The following is a 10683-nucleotide window of genomic DNA, read 5'->3' as shown; positions in this document are numbered from 1 at the left end:
CTGTCTCAAATCCCACGAACTATTTCATATTTCTCAAATGCTACACCACAAGTCAAATTATCATAGAACATTCAGGGCACCCTGTCATGAGCTGTTACAAATCTTGATCCTTAACTGTACTCATAGACTCAGATTCATTAGGCACCACACTTTATCCCTTTGAACCTACTAGAGACCGTTGCTGAGAGCCACCCGCTCTGACTTGGTCCCGTATATAATCAACTCCATGAACCTTTTAGCACATTAATACCCTCTCAACGAAGCACCTGGCAGAATTACTCCCCTTTAAACCCGTTTCTATACAAGGCATAAATCCTGAATTCTTTCCCAAGTTCGAACACGAGCCCATAAGGCCAACCATAGCACATCTTTAAAAATTCCTCTGCTCCAATTACTACTTATGGTATTTTTCCGTAGCTGGGATAACTCCCCAGTATGCAAATAACCAGAAACCTCACGAGTAGTTAACCATGCAACCCATTCATAGGCGGTGGGACTCTCCCACTTAGCTTGAAGCCACTATTACAAAACTCTAGAGTTCACCAGGATTCTTAATCTCTTATTGATACAACCTTGCGCAGTCGATCGCCAGCGTTCTCGATATCTTACTGTAGAAACCCAATTTGATACTCTAAATCATTAACAACATTCACTCAACAGTTCCCCTTGCTGCATAACCCGTAGAACTCTTCGCAGAAGCCTCGCCAACCACGCGACCGCCAAACTGCTCACAGGGAATAACTCTCCTGAGTCCAAGCTCACTCCTTAGCTGTACCAGTTCACTTACCCCTCGTGGACATTCATTATGTGTGCGACAACATCCTTCCACTTCAAAGTCATGCTACATCCCCCTGTAATTAAGCGGCTCCTTTTCGTTATATTAAATCCCTGGCCGCACAAGAATCCCTACTTCAAATTAGATCCGAAGACGCCAATAACCCAGCACCAATATTCTCAAGTCGTTCCAGACTCCCTTAAGGTGCATAGTTTTCTCATTACCAAGCCCCTACGCAGCTCCGCTGCTCTCCCACTTTGGGCAAACTCACTTCTTTAATCAACTGCTCGGCCTGTGCTCCCCAAGCCTGACCCTGCTAGAAGTTTAAAACTCCGCCTGACACTTCCCATATGTCTTTCTCATCTCTTGCTGCTCAGTTGTCGCCTTAATAAAATTCTTCTTCATAGAACTTGAATCCACAGATCGCTACTGACTTAAACCCCTCCGAAGGTCATCTTTCTCGAACCGCCAACATTTAAAATACTGGTTCAATCCTAAACCACCGCACCATGCGATATCTGACGGTTGCATCTTCAATAGTATTTCACAATATCCCGCCATAAGGCGAATTGTAGCAGATTATAACGCCGACAAACTTAAAGCGTTCAATTAGGACAACCACACCCCCATGTAGAGGAGAACTCCGCCACACTTGCAATTACCACGATTCATTACTTCCACCAGTCCACATCTGACCATCCTTAGTTCGATTGACTTTCCCCTGCCGGGAATAAAATACGGAATCCCTTGATTACACACTGAGTAAACCTCCATTCAATTCATTCACTGCCCCGACACGTGGGCAACCACCCTACCATCACAACAACACTACGGAATAATCGCTCATAAGCATTATGAAAACCTGTGCGTAGCCTCAAGGCTCTTATAAGTTCTGTTACTGAGCTGAAACAATAGAATATCCCTCCAAAATGCGACTATAATGGTCCAATCAACTATACCGGAAAAATCATCCTGCACCACATTTGTAGTGCCATTACAATCCTTCAATTTTCAATTTGTAACAAACGCTCGCGTAAGATTGAGTAGGAAGAAATCAAAGGCATAAGCCTCAAAGGAATCGAACCGCACAAAAAGGAAATCAAGAAGGGAAGTACTCCTAACAGCCCTGTAGCCTCCCGAGGATAAGTACAGACGTCTCCGTACCGATCCGCGAGACTCTACTAGACTTGCTCATGACTCGTGAGACCGAGGGGAACCTAGAGCTCTAATACCATGTTGTCACGACCCAAAATCCACTACGGGTCGTGGTGGCGCCGGACACCTCTGTTAGGCCAGCCAACTAGATTATCAATTAATTCCTCTTTTAATACTTTTGAAAATCTAGGGTTTTTCCTTCCATTTTCATAAATAAAAGTTCACTACTTGAATTCAAATTTAAATAATAACAATTAGTACAAATCCGTTGAAACCCATCCCAGAAACCAGGTGTCACAAGTACATGAGCAACTATCGATAAGGAAAGTAAAATACAACATCTGTCCGAAATACAGTGGACAGGAAATAAATAAATAAAGTAGTGGAAGGGAACTACACTAGCTGCGGGTCACCTCGAACAATGCAGCTCACCTAGCCCCCAAATCATCCGTGCTGCTATCAAATGTAAATTATACCTGTGCAACAAAAATGCACAGAAGTGTAGTATGAGTACGTAATCAACGTGTACTCAGTGAGTATCCTGCCTAATCCCGAAGGAGTAGAGACGAGATGGCCAACTTCGACACTCACTAGAAGTTAATTAACAATATTCTATAAGTGCGAGGATAATCATGGATTTGTATATATATAGAAGTTTCTTATTGTGAGGCCGGAAAACAGGTAAACACCTTCAATAATAAATCAAGGGCTTCCAAGGTTTATTCTTTATTATCTTATCAGTTTATATCAAGCCACGAAGGGCCAATCCCACATTTAAAATTCTTAAGCAATAGATAAACATGCGCAAATCACACCGAGGCGACGGCCCGCTCCAACAGGAATGTAAACTGTGCACTGCCGAGGGTCGAGCGGCCCGAACCAATAGATGCATCTATTTATTCTGCCGAGGCATTCGGCCCGTTCCATAAATAAATACATACCCTACTCGCGAATCATGCATGCGACGCAGGTGCACATAAAATACATGCTCAAGTAGTCAAATAAGAATTTATCGGAGCTATTTTATCAAATAAAAACCAAATCCTCTTTTAACAATTCAAGAAAATGAAGTTTAATCCTTTTGAAGTTTATTTACTAGTTAAACTTGATTTTAACAATTCAAATGTCAATAAGATTTCAAATATCCCAAGTATAGCATGCTTTTGGGTCCTAGACTACCCGGACAATAGCATAATAGTAGGTACGCACGGACTCTCGTCACCTCGTGCGTACGTAGCCCCCACAAATAGGAGCACATAACCAATTTAACTCACCTATGGGGTAAATTCCCCCTCAGAAGAATAGAAAGGAGACTCACCTCGCTCCGAAGACTCATAGCCGGTATTCTTCATTCTTCCAAAGGCTTGAACCGACGCACAATGCACCAAAACTAGCCAATTAACGACAAACTAATGAAAACATGCTCAAATACTTGTTAAAAATTCAGATTATACAAATTCCCAACTCCTCTTAGTGAAATGACCATAATGCCCTCGGGCCCACGTGCCCGGAATCCAAAATTTCTCGAAGATAAAGGTTACTCATGACCTTAGGAACTCAAATATATAATTTTCTCTAAATTCCATACCCAAAATCGTGGCTAAATTCCAAGAATATGATTTTCTAGGTTTTTTCACCAAAACCCCAATTTTTATACTAATTTTCATGTCTAATTACATGGTATAGTCTTGTATTTAACTTGGAAATAAGTAGGAGTAGCTTACCTTAACATTGATGATGAAATCTCTCCTTGAAGCTCTCCAAGAATCGCCCAATGAAGTGAAGAAAATGAGAGAAATGGCCAAACATCCGATTTAAAAACAATGCTTCTGCCCCCAGCTATTTCCGCTTCTGCGGAACTATTACCGCTTTCGCGGTCACGCTTTTGCGGACAAAACTCCGCTTTTGCGGATAAGGGGGATCCAGCCATTTTCGCTTTTGCGGTCAGCTTACCGCTTCTGCGGTTCCGCATCAGCAGATCAAGGGCCGCTTCTGCGGTCCCGACTGCCCTCACGCTCGACCGCTTCTGCGGCTTCTTTCCCGCTTCTGCGGGGCCGCTTCTGCGGTCCCATCTCCGCAGAAGCGGAAACACCAGCAACCAGCAACTCAACTATTTCCAAAAATCCATTTTCGATCCGTTAACCACCCGAAATCCACCCGAGGCCCCCGGGACCCCAACCAATCACACCAACTAGTCCCAAAACACATTACGAACTTGCTCGAGGCTTCAAATCATATCAATCAATGCTCAAATCATGCATTACACCCCAATTCAAGCTTTACGAACTTTAGAATTCCAAACTTTTACTTCCGATGTTTAAACCTATCAAATCATGTCCGATTGACCTCAAATTTTGCACACAAGTCATATTTGACATTACTGACCTACTCCAACTTCCGTAATCGGATTCCGACCCCGATATCAAAAAGTCCACCTCCGGTCAAACTTCTCAAAAACCTTCAAATTCTATCTTTAGCCAAATTGCTCTAAAATGACCTACGGACCTCCGAATTCACTTCTGATCGCGCTCCCAACTCCAGAATCACCATGCGGAGCTATTCCCAGACTCAAAATCCCAAACGGACATCGATAACACTGAAATGCACTTCAAGCCAAACTTAAGAAATTCCTTCTAAAATGCTAGCTTCCACATTAGGCGCCAAAACTCACTCGGGTTATCCAAAACCCGAACCGGGCATACGCCCAAGTCTGAAATCATCATACAAACTTGCTGGAACCTTCGGATCCTGATTCCGATGTCGTTTACTCAAAATTCCAATCCTAGTTCATTCTTTCAACTTTAAGCTTCTGAAATGAGAATTCTCTTTCTAAATTAATTTTGAACTTCCCGAAACTCAATTCCGACCACACGTACAAGTCATAATACCGGAAATGAAGTTGTTCATGGCCTCCGACTGCTGAGCGGAGCGCTAGGACCCAAAACGACCGGTCGGGTCGTTACAACATCCGTCCGAAATACAGTGGACAAGAAATTAATACAATATACTGGAAGGGACTACACTAGTTGCGGGTCGCCTCGAATAATGCAACTCACCTAGTCCCAGAATCATCCGCGCTGCTACGCCCAGTAGGCCACAAGGGTTACATATACCTGTGCAACAAAAATGCACAGAAGTGTAGTATGAGTACGAAAACAACGTGTACTCAATGAGTATCTGTCACGACCCAAAATCTAACCTTGGTCGTGATGGCGCCTATCGTGTTACAAGGCAAGCCTATTCCCAAAATATTACTTCTAATTTGATTATAAGAATTTAATAAAACATTTGCAATAGTTTAATTCCTTATAAACTAAACCAACTCTAAATATAAATAATATAAAATACGGAAACGAGTCCCAAATATCGTGGTGTCACTAAGTCACGAGCGTCTAAAACTATAAACTGAGATATATAACTGTATAAAAGAAGAAATGACAAAAAGAGTAACGAGGTCCTGCGGACGCTGGCAGCTACCTTGCAATCTCTACAAATAGTCGGCCTGAACTCAACGAACTCACCTGGATCTGCACATAAAGTGTAGGGTGTAGTATGAGTACAACCACCTCAGTAGTAACAGAAATAACTAAGGAACTGCGCAGTAGTGACGAGCTGAGCAAAATAGTCCAATTATTTATTTTTTAAAATTTTAAAAATAACAACAATAAACAGGTAAATTCCATAACTTAGTAAATGCCACAAAGAAATTTAACAGATAAATGCAGCAACAGCAAAAGTAAATGCAACCTCATAACAATGTCACTCCATCACTCAGCACTCGCACTCAGCACTCAACACTCAACACTCAACACTCTGCGCTCACTGGGGGTGTGTACAGACTCCGGAGGGGCTCCCAAAGCCCAAGCGCTAAGCAGGGACAACTCACGTGCCATCATATCAATACCTGGATCCGCACGGTCAACTCACGTGCTACGCGGACAACTCACGCGCTATGGTATAAATACCTGGACCCGCACGGTCAACTCACGTACTACGCGGATAACTCACGCGCTATGGTATTAATATTCTCACAACCAGGCCATCATATCAATACCTGGATCCGCACGGTCAACTCACGTGCTACGCGGACAACTCACGCACTATGGTATGAATACCTGGACCCGCACGGTCAGCTCACGTGCTACGCGGACAACTCACGCGCTATGGTATTAATATCCTCACAACCAGGCCCTCGGCCTTACTCAATCATGTACCTCACTAGCCTCACCATCATCAACAAATAAGGGAACACAACCCACATGAAGTACCACAGGATATTAGCAAATAATAGAGACTGAGGTAAACATGTGCAATAATTTCTATGAGTGAGTACAAATAATGTGAGCATGAATAAAACCTAAACAAGATCTCTAACATGAAGGCAAACAAGTTCAACAACAAGTAAACACATAACCACAAATAATAGCTTTTAGGCCTGGCCTCACGGGACGGACCAAGTCTCAATCCCTCGCGGTGCACACCCACACGCCCGTCACCTAGCGTGGGTATCACCTCCAAACAATCACATGATATCAAACGCTCCAGGTTTATACCCTCAAAGCCAGAGTTAAAACTGTTACTTACCTCAACAGCGTAAAATTCTACTCCGGGATGTCCTCGTCCCTCGACTCGGTCTCCAAAAGCTCCGAATCTATCCAAAATATTGAATAACACGTCCTAATTAGTCGAGGTGGATAATTTTCATAATCTCAGAACAAGTCAAAAATCAAAGTTAATCCTCGGTCCAATTAATAACTAATTTGTATACAATTACGTTGTCTAACGAAGTACTTTCGTCTTGGTGATAGTGAAAATATCTTTGGTATTTATTGATTTCCTCTTTTTCGGCCAGTAAGCAAACGTTTTCCCCAAATCATAAATATTAGACATATTACAAAAAAATAACGCACTTTCATTGTGCACAAATTGCTGAACAGTGGGTGTTTCAGAAGTCATCACGCTGGCCTTCTCAAAGATTCAAAGATACTAATTGCTTCTGTCATGGAATGATAACTGTATCTCCCAAATTAGAGAACCAAAACAGTAGGTTCATGGAAAAAAAGAATTTCCTATTTCTTTTTCGAATCCCATCATTGCGTAGTTATTATGTCTATTAATTATGGCATACCCATTATTCCCATACCCTATACCGCTAAAATATGTACTTCACCACAATCCATTGAAACATATACTAGAATTTAGTAATACCTGCACTATGAAAGTTAACAACGGAGCTTCTTACGATGTCGCCGATAATTTTTCCATAACAACTCTGTGTGTTTTTGCCTCTTTGTTTCTAAGACCTAGAAATTAATAACCTAAAATTTTTATTTTTAAGCTACTGAAAACGTGGTAGCTCTTAGAGAATGGGCTTAGTCCACTTCTATTCATATAATATAGCACGTAATAAAGCCCAATTTCTAACTTCCGCCAATTCAAGCCTAATTCTACCACGGACATCCAAATTATATTCCGGACATACTCCTAAGTCTAAAATCACCCAAATAAGCTAACCGAATAATAAAAATCCAAATCCGAATTTGTTTACGCATAAGTCAACTTCCGGTTGACTTTTCAAACTTAGCTTTCTAAACAAGAGACTAAGTGTCTCATTTCACTCCAACACTACTACGGACCCAAACCTACCAACCCGATACGACTCAACACAGCTGAACAACATATAAATAAGCATAGGTGGGGGAAATGTGGCTATAACTCTCAGAACGAACGATCGGGTCGTTACAGTATCCTGCCTAACCTAGAAGAAGTAGAGACGAGATGGTCGACTTCGACACTTACTAATGGTCCAATAGTAAGGTCAGTAATACACTAAATTATGGATTTCTATAAACATGATTTTTATCCAGATAGGAGGAAACAAGTAAACAATTAATTCTTTTATAGAAAATTTCCTAAATTCCTTTTCGTAATTATCCAAATAATTTCAAGCCATGAAGAGGCAATAATAACTTAATTAAGTTCAAGGCAGCAATACAAGCATACACATATCATGCCGAGGCGACGGCCCGATCCAACAGAAATATAAACTGTGCACTTGCCGAGGGTCGACGGCGCGCCTATAGATGCATCTATTACCCCGCTCGAGAACTAACCTGCGACGCGGTCAACATAAAATAAACACACACCCTGCTCGCGAATCATGCATGCGAAGCAGGCACACATAGAGATACATTCTCAAGCAATCAATCAAGATTTATCGGGCGACATGGTCCAAATAGAAAAAATTCCCTTTTAACAATTCGAGAAAATGACGTTTAATCCCTTTTTAAATTCATTTACTATCCCAAGGTGATCTAAGCAATTCAAGCCGTCAATAAGTTTACAATTAATCCAAGTATAGCATGTTTTTAGGTCCTAGACTACCCGGACAATAGCATAATAGTATCTATGCACGGACTTCGTTCACCTCATGCGTATGTAGCCCCGCAAATAGGTAGCAAATATCCAATTTAATTCACCTTATGCGGACATTTCCTCTTACAAGGGTAGAAAGGAGACTCACCTCGCCCCGAAGATCCATGACCGGCATTCCACGCCCTTCCGAAGACTCTACTTGACGAACCACGCTCCAAAACTAGCCAACGGTTACGCAAATCTATTAATATATGCTCAAATATTCATTACAATCTAATTTATAGCAATTCCTAACTCCGATCAAAAAGTTGACCAAAACGCCCTCGGGCCCACGCGCCCGGAATCCGAAATTTTTCGAAGATAAAGATTACCCATGACCTTAGGAACTCACATATATAATTTTCACTAAATTCCATACTCAATATCGTGGTCAAATTCGAAGAAATGCCAATATCTAGGTTTTCCACCAAAACCTAAATTTTTCCATAATTTCCTTGCCTAAATCCATGTATAAACTTTGTATTTAACTCAAAGCTAGCATAAATTACTTACCTCATGATGAGTGACGAAAATGGCACCTCAAAGCTGCTCCCCATCGACTCCAATGGAAGAAAAAAGGGGTTGAAATGAACCCAACCCCGAATTTTAAAAGACCTCACTGCCTCAGCTGTTTCCGCACCTGCGGTCCCTTGACCGCTTCTGCGGTTCCGCGGGTGCGGTTAAAATGCCGCATTTGCGGTCCTCCCTAGGCCGCCCTCTTTCGCTTCTGTGATATACCTTTCGCAGATGCGGTCCCGCTTCTGCGGAACTCTGACCGCATCTACGGTCCACTCCAAGCCGCTCACTTCCGCTTCTGCGACCACCTTTCCGCAGATGCGGTCCCGCTTCTGCGGAACCTTGACCGCATCTGCGATCCTCAAGCCTTTGACCAAAAATCACTTGTGCGGCTCCCTTTCCGCTTCTGCGGGGCCGCTTCTGCGGTTAACCCACCGCAGAAGCGAAAATACCAGCAACCAGATCCTTCAGCTGTCCAAAAATTCCAATTTCGATCCGTTAACCACCCGGAATCCACCCGAGGACCCCGGGACCCCAAACAAACATACCAACCAATCCTAAAACACATTATGGACTTGCTCGAGACCTGAAATCGCATCAAACAACACTAAAATCATGAATCGACCTCCAATCCTAACTTAATGAACTTCAAAATTTCAAACTTCTATTTCCGATGTTTAAACCTGTCAAATCACGTCCGATTGACCTCAAATTTTGCGCACAATTCATATTTGACATTACGGACCTACTGCAACTTCCGGAATCGGATTCCGACCCCGATATCAAAAAGTCCACCTCCGGTCAAACTTCTCAAAAACCTTCAAATTTCTATCTTTAGCCAAATGGCTCCAAAATGACCTACGGACCTCCGAATTCACTTCCGATTGCGCTCCCAACTCCAGAATCACCATACGGAGCTATTCTCAGACTCGGAATCCCAAATGGACATCGATAACACTGAAATACACTTCAAGCCAAACTTAAGAAATTTCTTCAAAAATGCTAACTTCCACAATAGGCGCTAAAACGCTCCCGGTTTATCCAAAACCCGCAACGGGCATACGCCCAAGTCTGAAATCATCATATGAACTTGCTGGAACCTTCAGATCCCGATTCTGAGGTCGTTTACTCAAGAATACCATCCTAGGTCATTCTTTCAACTTTAAGCTTCCGAAATGAGAATTCTCTTTCCAACTCAACTCTGGACTTACCGAAATTCAATTCCAACCACGCGCACAAGTCACAATACCTGAAATGAAGCTGCTCATGGCCTCAGGCTGCTGAACGCAGCGCTAGAACTCAAAACGACCGGTCGGGTCGTTACATATTAGGTACTATTATATCGAATAAGGCGTATATATATATATGCACTAAGTATAAGTGTATTAGGTAATATTATATCGAATTATGTAAGGCGTATATGTATATAAAATATATACTTACGATGTACTATGCACTAAGTATAAGTGTATTAGGTAATATTATATCGAACATATAAGGCGTATATATATATATATAATATATATATCGTTACGATGTACTATGCACTAAGTATAAGTGTATTAGGTAATATTATGTCGAATATATATGGCGTATATATATAATATATATACTTGCGCTGTACTATGCACTAAGTATAAGTGTATTAGGTAATATTATATCGAATATATAAGGCGTATCTATATATAATATATATAGTTACGCTGTACTATGCACTAAGTATAAGTGTATTAGGTAATATTATATCGAATATATATGGCGTATATATATATATAATATATATACTTACGTTGTACTATGCACTAAGTATAAGTGTATTAGGT

This window comes from Nicotiana attenuata, unplaced genomic scaffold (genome assembly GCF_001879085.1).
Source record: "Nicotiana attenuata strain UT unplaced genomic scaffold, NIATTr2, whole genome shotgun sequence".
Lineage (NCBI taxonomy): Eukaryota > Viridiplantae > Streptophyta > Magnoliopsida > Solanales > Solanaceae > Nicotiana > Nicotiana attenuata.
The sequence above is the reverse complement of the archived record's forward strand: the minus strand, read 5'-3'. Positions refer to the sequence as shown.